The sequence below is a fragment of the Dermacentor andersoni genome, chromosome 2 (assembly GCF_023375885.2).
Source record: "Dermacentor andersoni chromosome 2, qqDerAnde1_hic_scaffold, whole genome shotgun sequence".
Taxonomy (NCBI): Eukaryota; Metazoa; Arthropoda; class Arachnida; order Ixodida; family Ixodidae; genus Dermacentor; species Dermacentor andersoni.
In genome coordinates, this window is record NC_092815.1 from 214,812,267 (window position 1) to 214,836,162 (window position 23,896).

Below are 23,896 nucleotides of genomic sequence, written 5' to 3' on the forward strand. Positions count from 1 at the left end.
CACAGTTAACGTTGCCCGCCGTGCCGCAATTGTCAGTGAGGCGACGTGTCACGCGTGGCTGTTCTCGATAAACACATATACGCCCAACGACCTCGTGAACATGACCTCATCCGTGGCCTTGTGTCTAGGACACTCGGCAGGAATGGATCAGGGAGGTAGAGTCAGCCTGCTGACGGCAGTTGGAGGGGACCAGCTTGCGTACCGGTGCGCTTGCGAAAGGGCGCGCAGGTCAGGTCAGAGCCCGGAACTGCTTTGAAAAGTACTCATTCTTTTTGACGGATTGCGAAATTTTGGTGGCAGCCTCGTTTTTGGTCGCTACCGTCTTCTATTTTCCAATGTTATTGGCATTGTGTGACATTTTCAGCCACCTTCCTCTGTGTATCTAGTCCCATTGACATGCGCGTTGACCCAGGTTGTCCGCTGGCTTCTGAAACTAAGTGTGTGTTGGCTGCTATCTTGCTCTGCAGATGATAGGGTTCTCTGAGAATGTGGCTTGTGAGACATCTTGGGAAACATTTTAAGGGACAAACCCACAATTAATGTGAACACACCTACAATGAAGGCTTACGTCGCCGATTTCAATGGATCCACGGCGCATTCTTCTTGCTTACGTTTTGGCTTATGTTATTGTATAGGTTGTACTGAAGACTGTTGAATACCAGCGTCATGGTGACGACGCAATGAATACCATGGAGCCTCCACACGCTGACGTCAACGGCGTGAAACGCGGGTGATGGTGACGCTGTGACGAGAGGATTGAACGATGCTGATTCCATGCGAACACCGAAGAAGTTGGGCGCGTCACAATTTCCAAGTTGCCTATTCTGACCAATGTACCCAATGACACAAGGCCAATCGGAAGTGGTTTATGGCTCAGGCTATTTGTACGACCGCGTGCCACGCCGTGCTCGATTGCCGGCCTTCTGTGCCGCTCATCTTTTTGAGGTTTCTTCGTTTGTTCCACAGTTTACGTTGCCCGCCGTGCCGCAGTTGTCAGTGTAACGACTAGTCATGCGTGGCTGTTTTCGACAAATACATATACGCCCAACGACCTAGTGAACATCACCTGATCCGTGACCTTGCGTCTAGGACACTCGGCAGGAATGGATCAATGAGGTAGAGGCGTCAGCCCGCTGCCGGCGGTTGGCGGGGACTAGCCTGTGTACCGGTGCGTTTGCGAAAGGGCGCGCAGGTCGGCTCAGAGCCTGGAACTGCTTTGAAAAGTACTCACCCTTTTTGACGGATTGTGAAATTTTGGTGGCAGCCTCTTTTCGTCGCTGCCGTCTTCTTTGGCATTGTGTGACATTTTCAACCACCTTCCTCTGGTGTCTAGTCCCATTGACATGCGCGTTGACCCAAGATGTCCGCTGGCTTCTGTAACTAAGTGTGTGTAGGCTGCTATCTTGCTCTGCAGACGATAGGGTTCTCTGACAATATGGCTTGTGAGACATCTGGGGAGACATTTTAAGGGACAAACCCACAATTAATGTGAACACACCTACAATGAAGGCTTACCTCGCCGATTTCAATGGATCCGCGGCGCATCCTCGTTGCTTAGGTTTTGGCATATGTTAATGTATAGGTTGTACTGAAGACTGTTGAATACCAGCGTCATGGTGACGACGCAATGAATACCATGGAGCCACCACACGCTGACGTCAACGGGGTGAAGCGCGGGTGATGGTGACGCTGTGACGAGACGATCGAACGATGCTGATTCCATGCGAAGACCGTAGTTGGGCGCGTCACAATTCCCAAGTTGCCTATTCTGACCAATGTACCTGCTGGCACAAGGCGAATGGGAAATGGTTTATGGCTCAGGCTATTTGTACGACCGCGTTACACGCCGTGTTCGATTGCCGGCCTTCTGTGCCGCGCATCTTTTTGACGTTTCTTCGTTTGTTCCACAGTTTACGTCGCCCGCCGTGCCGCAGTTGGCAGTGTGACGACGTGTCATGCGTGGGGGTTCTCGATAAACACATATGCGCCCAACGACCTAGTGAACACCACCTGATCCGTGGTTTTGCGTCTAGGACACTCGGCAGGAATGGATCAGGCAGGTAGAGGCGTCAGCCTGCTGCCGGCGGTTGGCGGGAAGCAGCTTGTGTACTTGTGCGCTTGTGAAAGGGCGCGCAGGTCGGGTCTGAGCCCGGAACTGCTTTGAAACGTACTCATCCTTTTTGACGGATTGCGAAATTTTCGTGGCAGCCTCGTTTTCGTCGCTGCCGTCTTCTTTTTTTTCAATGTTAGTGGCATTGTGTGGCATTTTCAACCACTACCTCTGTGTATCTAGTCTTATTGACATGCGCGTTAACCCAAGTTGTCCGCTGGCTTCTGGAACAAAGAGTGTGTTGGCTACTATCTTGCTCTGCAGACGATAGGGTTCTCTGACAATGTGGCTTGTCACACATCTGGGGAAACATTTTAAGGGACAAACCCACAATTAATGTGAACACAACTACAATAAAGGCTTACCTAGCCGATTTCAATGGATTCGCGGCGCTGTCTTCTTGCTTGTGTTCAGGCCTATACGCGGTATAGGTTGTACTGAAGACTGTTGAATACCAGCATGATGCATATGACGAAATGAATAACCATGGAGCCACCACACGCTGACGTCAAGAGCGTGAAACGCGGGTGATGTTCACGCTGCGACGAGACGATCGAACGATGCTGATTCCATGCGAAGACCGAAAAAATTGGGGGCGTCACATTTGCCAAGCTGCCAATTCTGACCAATGTGCCCAATGGCACAAGCCCAATCGGAAATTGTTTATGGCTCAGGCCATTTGTACGACCGCGCGCCACGGCGTGTTCGATTGCCGGCCTTCTTTGCCGCTTATCTTTTTGACGTTTCTTCGTTTGTTGCACAGTTAACGTTGCCCGCCGTGCCGCAATTGTCAGTGAGGCGACGTGTCACGCGTGGCTGTTCTCGATAAACACATATACGCCCAACGACCTCGTGAACATGACCTCATCCGTGGCCTTGTGTCTAGGACACTCGGCAGGAATGGATCAGGGAGGTAGAGTCAGCCTGCTGACGGCAGTTGGAGGGGACCAGCTTGCGTACCGGTGCGCTTGCGAAAGGGCGCGCAGGTCAGGTCAGAGCCCGGAACTGCTTTGAAAAGTACTCATTCTTTTTGACGGATTGCGAAATTTTGGTGGCAGCCTCGTTTTTGGTCGCTACCGTCTTCTATTTTCCAATGTTATTGGCATTGTGTGACATTTTCAGCCACCTTCCTCTGTGTATCTAGTCCCATTGACATGCGCGTTGACCCAGGTTGTCCGCTGGCTTCTGAAACTAAGTGTGTGTTGGCTGCTATCTTGCTCTGCAGATGATAGGGTTCTCTGAGAATGTGGCTTGTGAGACATCTTGGGAAACATTTTAAGGGACAAACCCACAATTAATGTGAACACACCTACAATGAAGGCTTACGTCGCCGATTTCAATGGATCCACGGCGCATTCTTCTTACTTACGTTTTGGCCTAGGTTCATGTATATGTTGTACTGAAGACTGCTGAATACCAGCGTCATGATGACGACGCAATGAATACCATGGAGCCACCACACGCTGACGTCAACGGCGTGAAACGCGGGTGATGGTGACGCTGCGACGAGACGATCGAACGATGCTGATTCCATGCGAAAACCGAAGAAGTTTGGCGCGTCACAATTTCCAAGTTGCCTATTCTGACCAATGTACCCAATGGCATAAGGCCAATCGGAAATGGTTTATGGCTCAGGCTATTTGTACGACCGCTTGCCACGCCGTGTTCGATTGCCGGCCTTCTGTGCCGCTCATCTTTTTGACGTTTCTTCGTTTGTTCCACAGTTTACGTTGCCCGCCGTGCCGCAATTGTCAGTGTGACGACGTGTCATGCGTGGCTGTTCTCGATAAACACATATACGCCCAACGACCTAGTGAACATCACCTGATCCGTGGCCTTGCGTCTAGGACATTCGGCAGGAATGGATCAGGGAGGTAGAGGCGTCAGCCTGCTGCCGGCGGTTGGCGGGGACCAGCTTGTGTACCGGTGCGCTTGTGAAAGGGCGCACAGGTCGGGTCAGAGCCCGGAAATGCTTTGAAAAGTACTCACCCTTTTCGACGGATTGCGAAACTTTGGTGGCAGCCTCGTTTTCGTCGCTGCCGTCTTCCTTTTTTCCAATGTTATTTACATTGTGTAACATTTCCAGCCACCTTACTCTTTGCATCTAGTCCCATTGACATGCGCGTTGACCCAAGCTGTCCGCTGGCTTCTGCAATTAAGAATGTGTTGGCTGCTATCTTGCTCTGCAGACGATAGGGTTCTCTGACAATGTGGCTTGTGAGACATCTGGGGAAACATTTTAAGGGACAAACCCAAAATTAATGTGAACACACATACAATGAAGGTTTACCTCGCCGATTTCAATGGATCCGCAGCGCATTCTTCTTGCTTACCTTTTGGCATAGGTTAATGCATAGATTGTACTGAAGATTGTTGAATACCAGCGCCATGCTGACGACGCAATGAATACCATGGAGCCACCACCCGCTGACGTCAACGGCGTGAAACGCGGGTGATGGTGACGCTGGGACGAGACGATCGAACGATGCTGATTCCATGCGAAGACCGAAAAAGTTGGGCGCGTCACAATTGCCAACTTGCCAATTCTGACCAATGTACCCAATGGCACAAGGCCAATCGGAAATGCTGTATAGCTCAGCCCATTTGTACGACCGCGTGCCACGCCGTGTTCGATTGCCGGCCTTCTGTGCCGCTCATCTTTTTGACGTTTCTTCGTTTGTTCCACAGTTTACGTTGCCCGCCGTGCCGCAATTGTCAGTGTGGCGACGTGTAACGCGTGGATGTTCGCGATAAACACATATACGCCCAACGACCTAGTGAACATCACCTGATCCGTGGCCTTGTGTCTAGGACACTCGGCAGGAATGGATCAGGGAGGTAGAGGCGTCAGCCTGCTGCAGGCAGTTGGCGGTGACCAGCTTGTGTACCGGTGCGCTTGTGAAAGGGCGCGCAGATCAGGTCAGAGTCCGGAACTGCTTTGAAAGGTACTCATCCTTTTCGACGGATTGCGAAATTTTGGTGTCAGCCCCTTTTTTGGTCGCTGCCGTCTTCTTTTTTTTCCAATGTAATTGGCATTGTGTGACATTTTCAGCCACCTTCCTCTGTGTATCTAGGCCCATTGACATGCGCGTTGACCCAAGCTGTCCGCTGGCTTCTGCAATTAAGAATGTGTTGGCTGCTATCTTGCTCTGCAGACGATAGGGTTCTCTGACAATGTGGCTTGTGAGACATCTGGGGAAACATTTTAAGGGACAAACCCAAAATTAATGTGAACACACATACAATGAAGGTTTACCTCGCCGATTTCAATGGATCCACGGCGCATTCTTCTTGCTTACCTTTTGGCATAGGTTAATGTAAAGGTTGTACTGAAGACTGTTGAATACCAGCGCCATGCTGACGACGCAATGCATACCATGGAGCCACCACACGCTGACGTCAACGGCGTGAAACGCGGGGGATGGTGACGCGCTGACGAGACGATCGAACGATGCTGATTCCATGCGAAGACAGAAAAAGTTGGGCGCGTCACAATTGCCAACTTGCCAATTCTGACCAATGTACTCAATGGCACAAGCCCAATCGGAAATGGTTTATGGCTCAGGTCATTTGTACGACCGCGTGCCACGCCGTGTTCCATCGCCGGCCTTCTGTGCCGCTTATCTTTTTGACGCTTCTTCGTTTGTTCCACAGTTTACGTTGCCCGCCGTGCCGCAATTGTCAGTGTGGCGACGTGTCATCCGTGGCTGTTCTCGATAAACACATATACGCCCAACGACCTAGTGAACATAACCTGATCCCTGGCCTTGTGTCTATGACACTCGGCAGAAATGGATCAGGGAGGTAGAGGCGTCAGCCTGCTGCCGGCGGTTGGCGGGGATGAGCTTGTGGACCAGTGCGCTTGTGAAAGGGCGCGCAGGTCAGGTCAGAGCCCGGAACTGCTTTCAAAAGTACTCATCCTTTTTGATGGATTGCGAAATTTCGGTGGCAGCCTCGTTTTTGGTCGCTGCCGTCTTCTTTTTTTCCAATGTTATTTACATTGTGTAACATTTTCAGCGACCTTCCTCTGTGCATCTAGTCCTATTTACCTGCGCGTTGACCCAAGCTGTCCGCTGGCTTCCGCAATTAAGAATGTGTTGGCTGCTATCTTGCTCTGCAGACGATAGGGTTCTCTGACAGTGTGGCTTGTGAGACATCTGTGGAAACATTTTAAGGGACAAACCCACAATTAATGTGAACACACATACAATGAAGGTTTACCTCGCCGATTTCAATGGAACCGCAGCGCATTCTTCTTGCTTACCTTTTGGCCTAGGTTAATGCATAGATTGTACTGAAGATTGTTGAATACCAGCGCCATGCTGACGACGCAATGAATACCATGGAGCCACCACACGCTGACGTCAACGGCGTGAAACGCGGGTGATGGTGACGCTGTGACGAGACGATCGAACGATGCTGATTCCATGCGAAGACCGAAAAAGTTGAGCGCGTCACAATTGCCAATTTTGACCAATGTACCCAATGGCACAAGCCCAATCGGAAATGGTTTATGGCTCAGGCCACTTGTACGACCGCGCGTGTTCGACTGCCGGCGTTCTGTGCCGCTCATCTTTTTGATGTTTCTTCGTTTGTTCCACAGTTTACGTTGCCCGCCGTGCCGCAATTGTCAGTGTGACGACGTGTCATGCGTGGTTGTTCTCGATAAACACATATACGCCCAACGACCTAGTGAACATCACCTGATCCGTGGCCTTGTGTCTAGGACACTCGGCAGGAACGGATGAGGGAGGTAGAGGCGTCAGCCTGCTGACGCGGTTGGCGGAGACCAGCTTGTGTACCGGTGCGCTTGTGAAAGGGCGCGCAGGTCGGGTCAGAGCTCGGATCTGCTTTCAAAAGTACTCACCCTTTTTGACGGATTGCGAAATTTTGGTGGCAGCCTCGTCTCCGTCGCTTGCGTCTTCATTTTTTCAATGTTTTTTGCATTGTGTGACATGTTCAGCGACCTTCCTCTGTGCATCTAGTCCCATTGACCTGCGCGTTGACCCAAGTTGTCCGCTTGCTTCTGGAACTAAGTCTGTGTTGGCTGCTATCTTGCTCTGCAGACGATAGGGTTCTCTGAGAATGTGGCATGTGAGACATCTTGGGAAAAATTTATGGGACAAACCCACAAACACTGTGAACACACCTACGATGAAGGCTTACGTCGCTCATTTCAATGGATCCGCGGCGCTTCCTTCTTGCTAACGTTTTGGCCTAGGTTAATGTATAGGTTGTACTGAAGACTGCTGAATACCAGCGTCATGCTGACGACGCAATGAATACCATGGAACCACCACACGCTGACGCCAACAGCGTGAAACGCGGGTGATGGTGACGCTGTGACGAGACGATCGAACGATGCTGATTCCATGCGAAGACCGAAAAAGTTGGGCGCGTCACAATTGCCAACTTGCCAATTCTGACCAATGTACCCAATGGCACAAGCCCAATCGGAAATGGTTAATGGCTCAGGCCATTTGTACGACCGCGTGCCACGATGTGTTCGATTGCCGGCCTTCTGTGCCGCTTATCTTTTTGACGTTTCTTCGTTTGTTCCACAGTTTACGTTGCCCGCCGTTCCGCAATTGTCAGTGTGGCGACGTGTCATGCGTGGCTCTTCGCGATAAACACATATACGCCCAACGACCTAGTGAACATCACCTGATCCGTGGCCTTGTGTCTAGGACACTCGGCAGGAATGGATCAGGGAAGTAGAGGCGTGAGACTGCTGCCGGCAGTTGGCGGGAACCAGCTTGTGTACCGGTGAGCTTGTGAAAGGGCGCGCAGGTTGCGTCAGAGCCCGGAACTGCTTTGAAAAGTACTCACCTTTTTTGACGGATTGCGAAATTTAGGTGGCAGCCTCGTTTTCGTCGCTGCCGTCTTCTTTTTTTTTCAATGTTATTGGCATTGGGTGACATTTTCAGCCACCTTACTCTTTGCATCTAGTCCCTTTCACGTGCGCGTTGACCCATGTTTTCCGTTGGCTTATGGAACTAAGAGTGTGTTGGCTGCTATCTTGCTCTGCAGACGATAGGGCTCACTGACAATGTGGCTTGTGAGACATCTGGGGAAACATTTTAAAGGACAAACCAAAAATTAATGTGAACACACATACAATGAAGGTTTACCTCGCCGCTTTCAATGTATCCGCGCGCATTCTGCTTGCTTACCTTTTGGCCTAGGTTAATGTATAGGTTGTACTGAAGATTGTTGAATACGAGCGTCATGCTGACGACGCAATGAATACCATGGAGCCACCACACGCTGACGTCAACGGCGTGAAACGCGGGTGATGGTGACGCTGTGACGAGACGATCGAACGATGCTGATTCCATGCGAAGACCGAAACAGTTGGGCGCGTCACAATTGCCAACTTGCCAATTCTGACCAATGTACCCAATGGCACAAGCCCAATCGGAAATGGGTAATGGCTCAGGCCATTTGTACAACCGCGTGCCACGATGTGTTCGATTGCCGGCCTTCTGTGCCGCTTATCTTTTTGACGTTTCTTCGTTTGTTCCACAGTTTACGTTGCCCGCCGTTCCGCAATTGTCAGTGTGGCGACGTGTCATGCGTGGCTCTTCGCGATAAACACATATACGCCCAACGACCTAGTGAACATCACCTGATCCGTGGCCTTGTGTCTAGGACACTCGGCAGGAATGGATCAGGGAAGTAGAGGCGTGAGCCTGCTGCCGGCGGTTGGCGGAGACCAGCTTGTGGACCAGTGCGCTTGTGAAAGGGAGCGCAGGTCAGGTCAGAGCCCGGAACTGCTTTCAAATGTACTCATCCTTTTTGATGGATTGCGAAATTTCGGTGGCAGCCTCGTTTTTGGTCGCTGCCGTCTTCTTTTTTTCCAATGTTATTTACATTGTGTAACATTTTCAGCGACCTTCCTCTGTGCATCTAGTCCTATTCACCTGCGCGTTGACCCAAGTTGTCCGCTTGCTTCTGTAACTAAGTCTGTGCTGGTTGCTATCTTGCTCTGCAGACGATAGGGTTCTCTGAGAATGTGGCTTGTGAGACATCTTGGGAAACATTTTAAGGGACAAACTCACAAATAATGTGAACACACCTACAATGAAGGCTTACGTCGCCGATTTCAATAGATCCACGGCGCATTCTTCTTACATACAATTTGGCCTAGGTTCTTGTACAGGTTGCTCTGAAGACTGCTGAATACCAGCGTCATGGTGACGACGCAATGAATACCATGGAGACACCACACGCTGACGTCAACGGCGTGAAACGCGGGTGATGGTGACGCTGCGACGAGACGATCGAACGATGCTGATTCCATGCGAAGACCGAAGAAGTTTGGCGCGTCACAATTTCCAAGTTGCCTATTCTGACCAATGTACCCAATGGCACAAGGCCAATCAGAAATGGTTTATGGCTCAGGCTATTTGTACGACCGTTGCCACGCCGTGTTCGATTGCCGGCCTTCTGTGCCGCTCATCTTTTTGACGTTTCTTCGTTTGTTCCACAGTTTACGTTGCCCGCCGTTCCGCAATTGTCAGTGTGACGACGTGTCATGCGTGGCTCTTCGCGATAAACACATATACGCCCAACGACCTAGTGAACATCACCTGATCCGTGGCCTTGTGTCTAGGACACTCGGCAGGAATGGATCAGGGAAGTAGAGGCGTGAGCCTGCTGCCGGCGGTTGGCGGGGACCAGCTTGTGGACCAGTGCGCTTGTGAAAGGGCGCGCAGGTCAGGTCAGAGCCCGGAACTGCTTTCAAAAGTACTCATCCTTTTTGATGGATAGCGAAATTTCGGTGGCAGCCTCGTTTTTGGTCGCTGCCGTCTTCTTTTTTTCCAATGTTATTGGCATTGTGTGACATTTTCAGCCACCTTCCTCTGTGTATCTAGTCCCATTGACATGCGCGTTAACCCAAGCTGTCCGCTGGCTTCTGCAATTAAGAATGTGTTGGCTGCTATCTTGCTCTGCAGACGATAGGGTTCTCTGACAATGTGGCTTGTGAGACATCTGGGGAAACATTTTAAGAGACAAACCCAAAATTAATGTGAACACACATACAATGAAGGTTTACCTCGCCGATTTCAATGGATCCGCAGCGCATTCTTCTTGCTTACCTTTTGGCCTAGGTTAATGCATAGATTGTACTGAAGATTGTTGAGTACCAGCGCCATGCTGACGACGCAATGAGTACCATAGAGCCACAACACGCTGACGTCAACGGCGTGAAACGCGGGTGATGGTGACGCTGTGACGAGAGGATCGAACGATGCTGATTCCATGCGAAGACCAAAAAAGTTGAGCGCGTCAGAATTGCCAATTTTGACCAATGTACCCAATGGCACAAGCCCAATCGGAAATGGTTTATGGCTCAGGCCACGTGTACGACCGCGCGTGTTCGATTGCCGGCGTTCTGTGCCACTCATCTTTTTAGGTTTCTTCGTTTGTTCCACAGTTTACGTTGCCCGCCGTGCCGCAATTGTCAGTGCGGCGACGTGTCATGCGAGGCTGTTTTCGATAAACACATATACGCCCAACGACCTAGTGAACATCACCTGATCCGTGGCCTTGCGTCTAGAACCCTCGGAAGGAATGGATCAGGGAGGTAGAGGCGTCAGCCTGCTGCCGGCGGTTGGCAGGGACCAGTTTATGTACCGGTGCGCTTGTGAAAGAGCGCGCAGGTCGGGTCAGAGCCCGGAACTGTTTTAAAAAGTACTCACCCTTTTTGACGGATTGCGAAATTTTGGTGGCAGCCTCGTTTTCGTCGCTGCCGTCTTCCTTTTTTCAATGTTATTGGCAATGTGTGACATTTTCAGCGACCTTCCTCTGTGCATCTAGTGCTATTCACCTGCGCGTTGACCCACGTTGTCCGCTTGCTTCTGTAACTAAGTGTGTGTTGGCTGCTATCTTGCTCTGCAGACGATAGTGTTCTCTGAGAATGTGGCTTGTGAGACATCTTGGGAAACATTTTAAGGGACAAACCCACAATTAATGTGAACACACCTACAATGAAGGCTTACGTCGCCGATTTCAATGGATCCACGGCGCATTCTTCTTACTTACGTTTTGGCTTATGTTATTGTATAGGTTGTACTGAAGACTGTTGAATACCAGCGTCATGGTGACGACGCAATGAATATCATGGAGCCACCACACGCTGACGTCAACGGCGTGAAACGCGGGTGATGGTGACGCTGTGACGAGAGGATCGAACGATGCTGATTCCATGCGAACACGAAGAAGTTCGGCGCGTCACAATTTCCAAGTTGCCTATTCTGACCAATGTACCCAATGACACAAGGTCAATCGGAAGTGGTTTATGGCTCAGGCTATTTGTACGACCGCGTGCCACGCCGTGCTCGATTGCCGGCCTTCTGTGCCGCTCATCTTTTTGAGGTTTCTTCGTTTGTTCCACAGTTTACGTTGCCCGCCGTGCCGCAATTGTCAGTGTGACGACGTGTCATGCGTGGCTGTTCTCTATAAACACATATACGCCCAACGACCTAGTGAACATCACCTGATCCGTGGCCTTGCGTCTAGGACATTCGGCAGGAATGGATCAGGGAGGTAGAGGCGTCAGCCTGCTGCCGGCGGTTGGCGGGGACCAGCTTGTGTACCGGTGCGCTTGTGAAAGGGCGCGCAGGTCGGGTCAGAGCCCGGAACTGCTTTAAAAATTACCCTTTTTGACGGATTGCGAAACTTTGGTGGCAGCCTCGTTTTCGTCGCTGCCGTCTTCCTTTTTTCAATGTTATTGGCATTGTGCGACATTTTCAGCGACCTTCCTCTGTGCATCTAGTCCCATTCACATGCGCGTTGACCCAAGTTCTCAGCGTGCTTCTGGAACTAAGTGTGTGTTGGCTGCTATCTTGCTCTGCAGACGATAGGGTTCTCTGACAATATGGCTTGTGAGACATCTAGGGAGACATTTTAAGGGACAAACCCACAATTAATGTGAACACACCTACAATGAAGGCTTACCTCGCCGATTTCAGCGGATCTGCGGCGCATCCTCGTTGCTTAGGTTTTGGCATATGTTAATGTATAGGTTGTACTGAAGACTGTTGAATAACAGCGTCATGGTGACGACGCAATGAATACCATGGAGCCACCACACGCTGACGTCAACGGGGTGAAGCGCGGGTGATGGTGACGCTGTGACGAGACGATCGAACGATGCTGATTCCATGCGAAGACCGAAGAAGTTGGGCGCGTCACAATTCCCAAGTTGCCTATTCTGACCAATGTACCTGCTGGCACAAGGCGAATGGGAAATGGTTTATGGCTCAGGCTATTTGTACGACGCGTTACACGCCGTGTTCGATTGCCGGCCTTCTGTGCCGCGCATCTTTTTGACGTTTCTTCGTTTGTTCCACAGTTTACGTCGCCCGCCGTGCCGCAATTGGCAGTGTGACGACGTGTCATGCCTGGCTGTTCTCGATAAACACATATGCGCCCAACGACCTAGTGAACACCACCTGATCCGTGGTCTTGCGTCTAGGACACTCGGCAGGAATGGATCAGGCAGGTAGAGGCGTCAGCCTGCTGCCGGCGGTTGGCGGGAAGCAGCTTGTGTACTGGTGCGCTTGTGAAAGGGCGCGCAGGTCGGGTCAGAGCCCAGAACTGCTTTAAAAAGTACTCACCCTTTTCCACAGATTGTGAAATTTTGGTGGCAGCCTCGTTTTCGTCGCTGCCGTCTTCTTTATTTTCAGTGATATTGGCATTGTGTGACATTTTCAGCCACCTCACTATTTGCATCTAGTCCCTTTCACGTGCGCGTTGACCCATGTTTTCCGCTGGCTTCTGGAACTAAGAGTGTGTTGGCTGCTATCTTGCTCTGCAGACGATAGCGTTCTCTGAGAATGTGGCATGTGAGACATCTGGGGAAACATATTAAGGGACAAACCAAAAATTAATGTGAACACACATACAATGAAGGTTTACCTCGCCGATTTCAATGGATCCGCGGCGCATTCTTCTTGCTTACCTTTTGGCCTAGGTTAATGTATAGGTTGTACTGAAGATTGTTGAATACCAGCGTCCGGCTGACGACGCAATGAATACCGTGGAGCCACCACACGCTGACGTCAGCGGCGTGAAACGCGGGTGATGGTGACGCTGTGACGAGACGATCGAACGATGCTGATTCCATGCGAAGACCGAAAAAGTTGGGCGCGTCACAATTGCCAAGTTGCCAATTCTGACCAATGTACCCAATGGCACAAGCCCAATCGGAAATAGTTAATGGTTCAGGCCATTTGTACGACCGCGTGCCACGCCGTGTTCGATTGGCGGCCTCGTGTGCCGCTTATCTTTTTGACGTTTCTTCGTTTGTTCCACAGTTTACCTTGCCCGTCTTGCCGCAATTGTCAGTGTGGCGACGTGTAACGCGTGGATGTTCGCGATAAACACATATACGCCCAACGACCTAGTGAACATCACCTGATCCGTGGCCTTGTGTCTAGGACACTCGGCAGGAATGGATCAGGGAGGTAGAGGCGTCAGCCTGCTGCAGGCAGTTGGCGGTGACCAGCTTGTGTACCGGTGCGCTTGTGAAAGGCCGCGCAGATCAGGTCAGAGTCCGGAACTGCTTTGAAAGGTACTCATCCTTTTCGACGGATTGCGAAATTTTGGTGTCAGCCTCTTTTTTGGTCGCTGCCGTCTTCTTTTTTTCCAATGTTATTGGCATTGTGTGACATTTTCAGCCACCTTCCTCTGTGTATCTAGTCCCATTGACATGCGCGTTAACCCAAGTTGTCCGCTGGCTTCTGGAACTAAGAGTGTGTTGGCTGCTATCTTGCTCTGCAGACGATAGGGTTCTCTGACAATGTGGCTTGTGAGACATCTGGGGAAACATTTTAATGGACAAACCAAAAATTAATGTGAACACACGTACAATGAAGGTTTACATCGCCGATTTCAATGTACCCGCGGCGCATTTTTCTTGCTTACCTTTTGGCCTAGGTTAATGTATAGGTTGTACTGAAGATTGTTGAATACGATCGTCATGCTGACGACGCAATGAATACCATGGAGCCACCACACGCTGACGTCAACGGCGTGAAACGCGGGTGATGGTGACGCTGTGACGAGACGATCGAACGATGCTGATTCCATGCAAAGACCGAAACAGTTGGGCGCGTCACATTTGCCAAGTTGCCAATTCTGACCAATGTACCCAATGGCACAAACCTAATCGGAAATGGTTAATGGCTCAGGCCATTTGTACGACCGCGTGCCACGATGTGTTCGATTGCCGGCCTTCTGTGCCGCTTATCTTTTTGACGTTTCTTCGTTTGTTCCACAGTTTACGTTGCCCGCCGTTCCGCAATTGTCAGTGTGGCGACGTGTCATGCGTGGCTCTTCGCGATAAACACATATACGCCCAACGACCTAGTGAACATCACCTGATCCGTGGCCTTGTGTCTAGGACACTCGGCAGGAATGGATCAGGCAAGTAGAGGCGTGAGCCTGCTGCCGGCAGTTGGCGGGAACCAGCTTGTGTACCGGTGAGCTTGTGAAAGGGCGCGCAGGTCGGGTCAGAGCCCGGAAATGCTTTGAAAAGTACTCACCCTTTTCGACGGATTGCGAAACTTTGGTGGCAGCCTCGTTTTCGTCGCTGCCGTCTTCTTTTTTTTCAATGTTAGTGGCATTGTGTGACATTTTGAGACACCTTACTCTTTGCATCTAATCCCTTTCACGTGCGCGTTGACCCATGTTTTCCGCTGGCTTCTTGAACTAAGAGGGTGTTGGCTGCTATCTTGCTCTGCAGACGATAGCGTTCTCTGAGAGTGTGGCATGTTAGACATCTGGGGAAACATTTTAAGGGACAAACCAAAAATTAATGTGAACACACATAAATGAAGGTTTACCTCGCCGATTTCAAAGATCCGCGGCGCATAGCTCTTGCTTACCTTTTGGCCTAGGTTAATGCATAGGTTGTACTGAAGATTGCTGAATACCAGCGTCATGCTGACGACGCAATGAATACCATGGAGCCACCACACGCTGACGTCAACGGCGTGAAACGCGGGTGATGGAGACGCTGTGACGAGACGATCGAACGATGCTGATTCCATGCGAAGACCGAAAAAGTTGGGCGCGTCACAATTGCCAACTTGCCCATTCTGACCAATGTACCCAATGGCACAAGGCCAATCGGAAATGGTGTATAGCTCAGGCCATTTGTACGACCGCGTGCCACGCCGTGTTTGATTGCCGGCCTTCTGCGCCGCTTATCTTTTTGACGTTTCTTCGTTTGTTCCACTGTTTACGTTGCCCGCCGCGCCGCAATTGTCAGTGTGGTGACGTGTAACGCGTGGATGTTCGCGATAAACACATATACGCCCAACGACCTAGTGAACATCACCTGATCCGTGGCCTTTTGTCTAGGACACTCGGCAGGAATGGATCAGGGAGGTAGAGGCGTCAGCCTGCTGCAGGCAGTTGGCGGGGACCAGCTTGTGTACCGGTGCGCTTCTGAAAGGGCGCGCAGATCAGGTCAGAGTCCGGAACTGCTTTGAAAGGTACTCATCCTTTTCGACCGATTGCGAAATTTTGGTGTCAGCCTCTTTTTTGGTCGCTGCCGTCTTCTTTTTTTCCAATGTTATTGGCATTGTGTGACATTTTCAGCCACCTTCCTCTGTGTATCTAGTCCCATTGACATGCGCGTTAATCCAAGTTGTCCGCTGGCTTCTGGAACTAAGTGTGTGTTGGCTGCTATCTTGCTCTGCAGACGATAGGGTTCTCTGACAATGTGGCTTGTGAGACATGTGGGGAAACATTTTAAAGGACAAACCAAAAATTAATGTGAACACACATACAATGAAGGTTTACCTCGCCGATTTCAATGTATCCGCGGCGCATTCTTCTTGCTTACCTTTTGGCCTAGGTTAATGTATAGGTTGTACGGAAGATTGTTGAATACGAGCGTCATGCTGACGACGCAATGAATACCATGGAGCCACCACACGCTGACGTCAACGGCGTGAAACGCGGGTGATGATGACGCTGTGACGAGACGATCGAAGGATGCTGATTCCATGCGAAGACCGAAACAGTTGGGCGCGTCACAATTGCCAACTTGCCAATTCTGACCAATGTACCCAATGGCACAAGCCCAATCGGAAATGGTTAATGGCTCAGGCCATTTGTACGACCGCGTGCCACGATGTGTTCGATTGCCGGCATTCTGTGCCGCTTATCTTTTTGACGCTTCTTCGTTTGTTCCACAGTTTACGTTGCCCGCCGTTCCGCAATTGTCAGTGTGGCGACGTGTCATGCGTGGCTCTTCGCGATAAACACATATACGCCCAACGACCTAGTGAACATCACCTGATCCGTGGCCTTGTGTCTAGGACACTCGGCAGGAATGGATCAGGGAAGTAGAGGCGTGAGCCTGCTGCCAGCAGTTGGCGGGCACCAGCTTGTGTGCCGGTGCGCTTGTGAAAGGGCGCGCAGGTTGCGTCAGAGCTCGGAACTGCTTTGAAAAGTACTCACCCTTTTTGACGGATTGCGAAATTTAGGTGGCAGCCTCGTTTTCGTCGCTGCCGTCTTCTTTTTTTTTTCAATGTTATTGGTATTGGGTGACATTTTCAGCCACCTTACTCTTTGCATCTAGTCCCTTTCACGTGCGCGTTCACCCATGTTTTCCGTTGGCTTATGGAACTAAGAGTGTGTTGGCTGCTATCTTGCTCTGCAGACGAGAGGGTTCTCTGAGAATGTGGCATGTGAGACATCTGGGGAAACATTTTAAGGGACAAACCAAAAATTAATGTGAACACACATACAATGAAGGTTTACCTCGCCGATTTCAATGTATCCGCGGCGCGTTCTTCTTGCTTACCTTTTGGCCTAGGTTAATGTATAGGTTGTACGGAAGATTGTTGAATACGAGCGTCATGCTGACGACGCAATGAATACCATGGAGCCACCACACGCTGACGTCAACGGCGTGAAACGCGCGTGATGGTGACGCTGTGACGAGACGATCGAACGATGCTGATTCCATGCGAAGACCGAAACAGTTGGGCGCGTCACAATTGCCAACTTGCCAATTCTGACCAATGTACCCAATGGCACAAGCCCAATCGGAAATGGTTAATGGCTCAGGCCATTTGTACGACCGCGTGCCACGATGTGTTCGATTGCCGGCCTTCGGTGCCGCTCATCTTTTTGACGTTTCTTCGTTTGTTCCAACGTTTACGTTACCCACCGTGCCACAATTGTCAGTGTGACGACGTGTCATGCATGGCTGTTCTCGATAAACACATATACGCCCAACGACCTAGATAACATCACCTGATCCGTGGCCTTCCGTCTAGGACACTCGGCTTGAACGGATGAGGGAGCTAGAGGCGTCAGCCTGCTGACGCGGTTGGCGGAGACCAGCTTGTGGACCAGTGCACTTGTGAAAATGCGCGCAGGTCAAGTCAGAGCCCGGAACTGCTTTCAAAAGTACTCACCATTTTTGATGGATAGCGAAATTTAGGTGGCAGCCTCGTTATCGTCGCTGCCGTCTTCTTTTTTTTCCAATGTTATTGGCATTGTGTGACATTTTCAGCCACCTCACTATTTGCATCTAGTCCCTTTCACGTGCGCGTTGACCCATGTTTTCCGCTGGCTTCTGGAACTAAGAGTGTGTTGGCTGCTATCTTGCTCTGCAGACGATAGCGTTCTCTGAGACTGTGGCATGTGAGACATCTGGGGAAACATTTTAAGGGACAAACCAAAAATTAATGTGAACACACATACAATGAAGGTTTACCTCGCCGATTTCAATGGATCCGCGGCGCATTCTTCTTGCTTACCTTTTGGCCTAGGTTAATGTATAGGTTGTACTGAAGATTGTTGAATACCAGCGTCCTGCTGACGACGCAATGAATACCATGGAGCCACCACACGCTGACGTCAGCGGCGTGAAACGCGAGTGATGGTGACGCTGTAAAGAGACGATCGAACGATGCTTATTCCATGCGAAGACCGAAAAAGTTGGGCGCGTCACAATTGCCAAGTTGCCAATTCTGACCAATGTACCCAATGGCACAAGCCCAATCGGAAATGGTTAATGGTTCAGGCCATTTGTACGACCGCGTGCCACGCCGTGTTCGATTGCTGGCCTTCTGTGCCGCTTATCTTTTTGACGTTTCTTCGTTTGTTCCACAGTTTACGTTGCCCGCCGTGCCGGAATTGTCAGTGTGGCGACGTGTCATGCGTGGCTCTTCGCGATAAACACATATACGCCCAACGACCTAGTGAACATCACCTGATCCGTGGCCTTGTGTCTAGGACACTCGGCAGGAATTGATCACGGAAGTAGAGGCGTCAGCCTGCTGCCGGCAGTTGGCGGGGACCAGCTTGTGTACCGGAGCGCTTGTGAAAGGGCGCGCAGGTTGCGTCAGAGCTTGGAACTGCTTTGAAAAGAACTCACCCTTTTTGACGGATTGCGAAATTTAGGTGGCAGCCTCGTTTTCGTCGCTGCCGTCTTCTTTTTTTTCAATGTTAGTGGCATTGTGTGACATTTTGAGCCACCTTACTCTTTGCATCTAATCCCTTTCACGTGCGCGTTGACCCATGTTTTCCGCTGGCTTCTTGAACTAAGAGTGTGTTGGCTGCTATCTTGCTCTGCAGACGATAGCGTTCTCTGAGAATGTGGCATGTCAGACATCTGGGGAAACATTTTAAGGGACAAACCAAAAATTAATGTGAACACACATAAATGAAGGTTTACCTCGCCGATTTCAATGGATCCGCGGCGCATTGCTCTTGCTTACCTTTTGGCATAGGTTAATGTATAGGTTGTACTGAAGATTGTTGAATACCAGCGTCATGCTGACGACGCAATGAATACCATGGATCCACCACACGCTGACGTCAACGGCGTGAAACGCGGGTGATGGTGACGCTGTGACGAGACGATCGAACGATGCTGATTCCATGCGAAGACCGAAACAGTTGGGCGCGTCACAATTGCCAAGTTGCCAATTCTCACCAATGTACCCAGTGGCACAAGGCCAATCGGTAATGCTTTATGGCTCAGGCTATTTGTACGACCGCGTGCCACGCCGTGTTCGATTGCCGGCCTTCTGTGCCGCTTATCTTTTTGACGTTTCTTCCTTTGTTCCACAGTTTACGTTGCCCGCCGTGCCGCAATTGTCAGTGTGGCGACGTGTCATGCGTGGCTGTTCGCGATAAACACTTACACGCCCAACGACCTAGTGAACATCACCTGATCCGTGCCCTCGTGTCTAGGACACTCGGCAGGAATGGATCAGGGAGGTAGAGGCGTCAGCCTGCTGCCGCCAGTTGGCGGGGACCAGCTTGTGTACCGGTGCGCTTGTGAAAGGGCGCGCAGGTCAGGTCAGAGCCCGGAACTGCTTTGAAAGTACTCATCCTTTTTGACGGATTGCGAAATTTTGGCGACAGTCTCGTTTTCGTCCCTGCCGTCTTCTTTTTTTCAATTTTATTGGCATTGTGTGGCATTTTCAGCCACATTACTCTGTGCATCTAGTCCTATTCACATGCGCGTTGACCGAAGTTGTCCGCTCGCTTCTGGAACTAAGTGTGTGTTGGCTGCTATCTTGCTCTGCAGACGATGGGGTTCTCTGAGAATGTGGCTTGTGAGACATCTTGGGAAACATTCTAAGGGACAAGCTCACAATTAATGTGAACACACCAACAATGAAGGCATACCTCGCCGATTTCAATGGATCCGCGGCGCTTTCTTCTTGCTTACGTTTTGGCCTAAGTTAATGTATAGGTTGTACTCAAGACTGTTGAATACCAGCGTCATGCTGACGACGCAATGAATACCATGGAGCCACCACACGCTGACGTCAACGGCGTGAAACGCGGGTGATGGTGACGCTGTGACGAGACGATCGAACGATGCTGATTCCATGCGAAGACCGAAAAAGTTGGGCGCGTCACAATTGCCAAGTTGCCAATTCTGACCAATGTACCCAATGACACAAGGCCAATCGGAAGTGGTTTATGGCTCAGGCTATTTGTACGACCGCGTGCCACGCCGTGTTCGATTGCCGGCCTTCTGTGCAGCTCATCTTTTTGAGGTTTCTTCGTTTGTTCCACAGTTTACGTTGCCCGCCGTGCCGCAATTGTCAGTGTGACGACGTGTCATGCGTGGCTGTTCTCTATAAACACATATACGCCCAACGACCTAGTGAACATCACCTGATCCGTGGCCTTCCATCTAGGACATTCGGCAGGAATGGATCAGGGAGGTAGAGGCGTCAGCCTGCTGCCGGCGGTTGGCGGGGACCAGCTTGTGTACCGGTGCGCTTGTGAAAGGGCGCGCAGGTCGGGTCAGAGCCCGGAACTGCTTTAAAAATTACCCTTTTTGACGGATTGTGAAATTTTGGTGGCAGCCTCGTTTTCGTCGCTGCCGTCTTCTTTTTTTTTAATGTTATTGGCATTGTGTGACATTTTTAACCACCTTCCTCTGGTATCTAGTCCCATTGACATGCGCGTTGACCCAAGATGTCCGCTGGCTTCTGTAACTAAGTGTGTGTTGGCTGCTATTTTGCTCTGCAGACGATAGGGTTCTCTGACAATATGGCTTGTGAGACATCTGGGGAGACATTTTAAGGGACAAACCCACAATTAATGTGAACACACCTACAATGAAGGCTTACCTCGCCGATTTCAATGGATCCGCGGCGCATCCTCGTTGCTTAGGTTTTGGCATATGTTAATGTATAGGTTGTACTGAAGACTGTTGAATACCAGCGTCATGCTGACGACGCAATGAATACCATGGAGCCACCACACGCTGACGTCAACGGGGTGAAGCGCGGGTGATGGTGATGCTGTGACGAGACGATCGAACGATGCTGATTCCATGCGAAGACCGAAGCAGTTGGGCGCGTCACAATTCCCAAGTTGCCTATTCTGACCAATGTACCTGCTGGCACAAGGCGAATGGGAAATGGTTTATGGTCAGGCTATTTGTACGACCGCGTTACACGCCGTGTTCGATTGCCGGCCTTCTGTGCCGCGCATCTTTTTGACGTTTCTTCGTTTGTTCCACAGTTTACGTCGCCCGCCGTGCCGCAATTGGCAGTGTGACGACGTGTCATGCGTGGCTGTTCTCGATAAACACACATGCGCCCAACGACCTAGTGAACACCACCTGATCCGTATTCTTGCGTCTAGGACACTCGGCAGGAATGGATCAGGCAGGTAGAGGCGTCAGCCTGCTGCCGGCGGTTGGCGGGAAGCAGCTTGTGTACTGGTGCGCTTGTGAAAGGGCGCGCAGGTCGGGTCAGAGCCCAGAACTGCTTTAAAAAGTACTCACCCTTTTCGACGGATTGTGAAATTTTGGTGGCAGCCTCGTTTTCGTCGCTGCCGTCTTCTTTTTTTTTCAATGTTATTGGCATTGTGTGACATTTTCAGCCACCTCACTATTTGCATCTAGTCCCTTTCACGTGCGCGTTGACCCATGTTTTCCGCTGGCTTCTGGAACTAAGAGTGTGTTGGCTGCTATCTTGCTCTGCAGACGATAGCGTTCTCTGAGAATGTGGCATGTGAGACATCTGGGGAAACATTTTAAGGGACAAACCAAAAATTAATGTGAACACATACAATGAAGGTTTACCTCGCCGATTTCAAAGGATCCGCGGCGCATTGCTCTTGCTTACCTTTTGGCCTAGGTTAATTTATAGGTTGTACTGAAGATTGTTGAATACCAGCGTCATGCTGACGACGCAATGAATACCATGGAGCCACCACACGCTGACGTCAACGGCGTGAAACGCGGGTGATGGTGACGCTGTGACGAGACGATCGAACGATGCTGATTCCATGCGAAGACCGAAAAGGTTGGGCGCGTCACAATTGCCAACTTGCCAATTCTGACCAATGTACCCAATGGCATAAGGCCAATCGGAAATGGTGTATAGCTCAGGCCATTTGTACGACCGCGTGCCACGCCGTGTTTGATTGCCGGCCTTCTGCGCCGCTTATCTTTTTGACGTTTCTTCGTTTCTTCCACAGTTTACGTTGCCCGCCGTGCCGCAATTGTCAGTGTGGCGACGTGTAACGCGTGGATGTTCGCGATAAACACATATAGGCCCAACGACCTAGTGAACATCACCTGATCCGTGGCCTTGTGTCTAGGACACTCGGCAGGAATGGATCAGGGAGGTAGAGGCGTCAGCCTGCTGCAGGCAGTTGGCGGGGACCAGCTTGTGTACCGGTGCGCTTGTGAAAGGGCGCGCAGATCAGGTCAGAGTCCGGAACTGCTTTGAAAGGTACTCATCCTTTTCGACGGATTGCGAAATTTTGGTGTCAGCCTCTTTTTTGGTCGCTGCCGTCTTGTTTTTTTCCAATGTTATTGGCATTGTGTGACATTTTCAGCCACCTTCCTCTGTGTATCTAGTCCCATTGACATGCGCGTTAACCCAAGTTGTCCGCTGGCTTCTGGAACTAAGAGTGTGTTGGCTGCTATCGTGCTCTGCAGACGATAGGGTTCTCTGACAATGTGGCTTGTGAGACATCTGGGGAAACATTTTAAAGGACAAACCAAAAATTAATGTGAACACACATACAATGAAGGTTTACCTCGCCGATTTCAATGTATCCGCGGCGCATTCTTCTTGCTTACCTTTTGGCCTAGGTTAATGTATAGGTTGTACGGAAGATTGTTGAATACGAGCGTCATGCTGACGACGCAATGAATACCATGGAGCCACCACACGCTGACGTCAACGGCGTGAAACGCGGGTGATGGTGACGCTGTGACGAGACGATCGAACGATGCTGATTCCATGCGAAGACCGAAACAGTTGGGCGCGTCACAATTGCCAACTTGCCAATTCTGACCAATGTACCCAATGGCACAAGCCCAATCGGAAATGGTTAATGGCTCAGGCCATTTGTACGACCGCGTGCATGATGTGTTCGATTGCCGGCCTTCTGTGCCGCTTATCTTTTTGACGTTTCTTCGTTTGTTCCACAGTTTACGTTGCCCGCCGTTCCGCAATTGTCAGTGTGGCGACGTGTCATGCGTGGCTCTTCGCGATAAACACATATACGCCCAACGACCTAGTGAACATCACCTGATCCGTGGCCTTGTGTCTAGGACACTCGGCAGGAATGGATCAGGGAAGTAGAGGCGTGAGCCTGCTGCCGGCAGTTGGCGGGAACCAGCTTGTGTACCGGTGCGCTTGTGAAAGGGCGCGCAGGTTGCGTCAGAGCCCGGAACTGCTTTGAAAAGTACTCTCCCTTTTTGACGGATTGCGAAATTTAGGTGGCAGCCTCGTTTTCGTCGCTGCCGTCTTCCTTTTTTTTCAATGTTATTGGTATTGGGTGACATTTTCAGCCACCTTACTCTTTGCATCTAGTCCCTTTCACGTGCGCGTTCACCCATGTTTTCCGTTGGCTTATGGAACTAAGAGTGTGTTGGCTGCTATCTTGCTCTGCAGACGATAGGGTTCTCTGACAATGTGGCTTGTGAGACATCTTGGGAAACATTTTAAGGGACAAACCCACAATTAATGTGAACACACCTACAATGAAAGCTTACGTCGCCGATTTCAATGGATCCACGGCGCATCCTTCTTACATACAATTTGGCCTAGGTTCATGTATAGGTTGCACTGAAGACTGCTGAATACCAGCGTCATGGTGACGACGCAATGAATACCATGGGGCCACCACACGCTGACGTCAACGGCGTGAAACGCGGGTGATGGTGACGCTGCGACGAGACGATCGAACGATGTTAATTCCATGCGAAGACCGAAGAAGTTTGGCGCGTCACGATTTCCAAGTTGCCTATTCTGACCA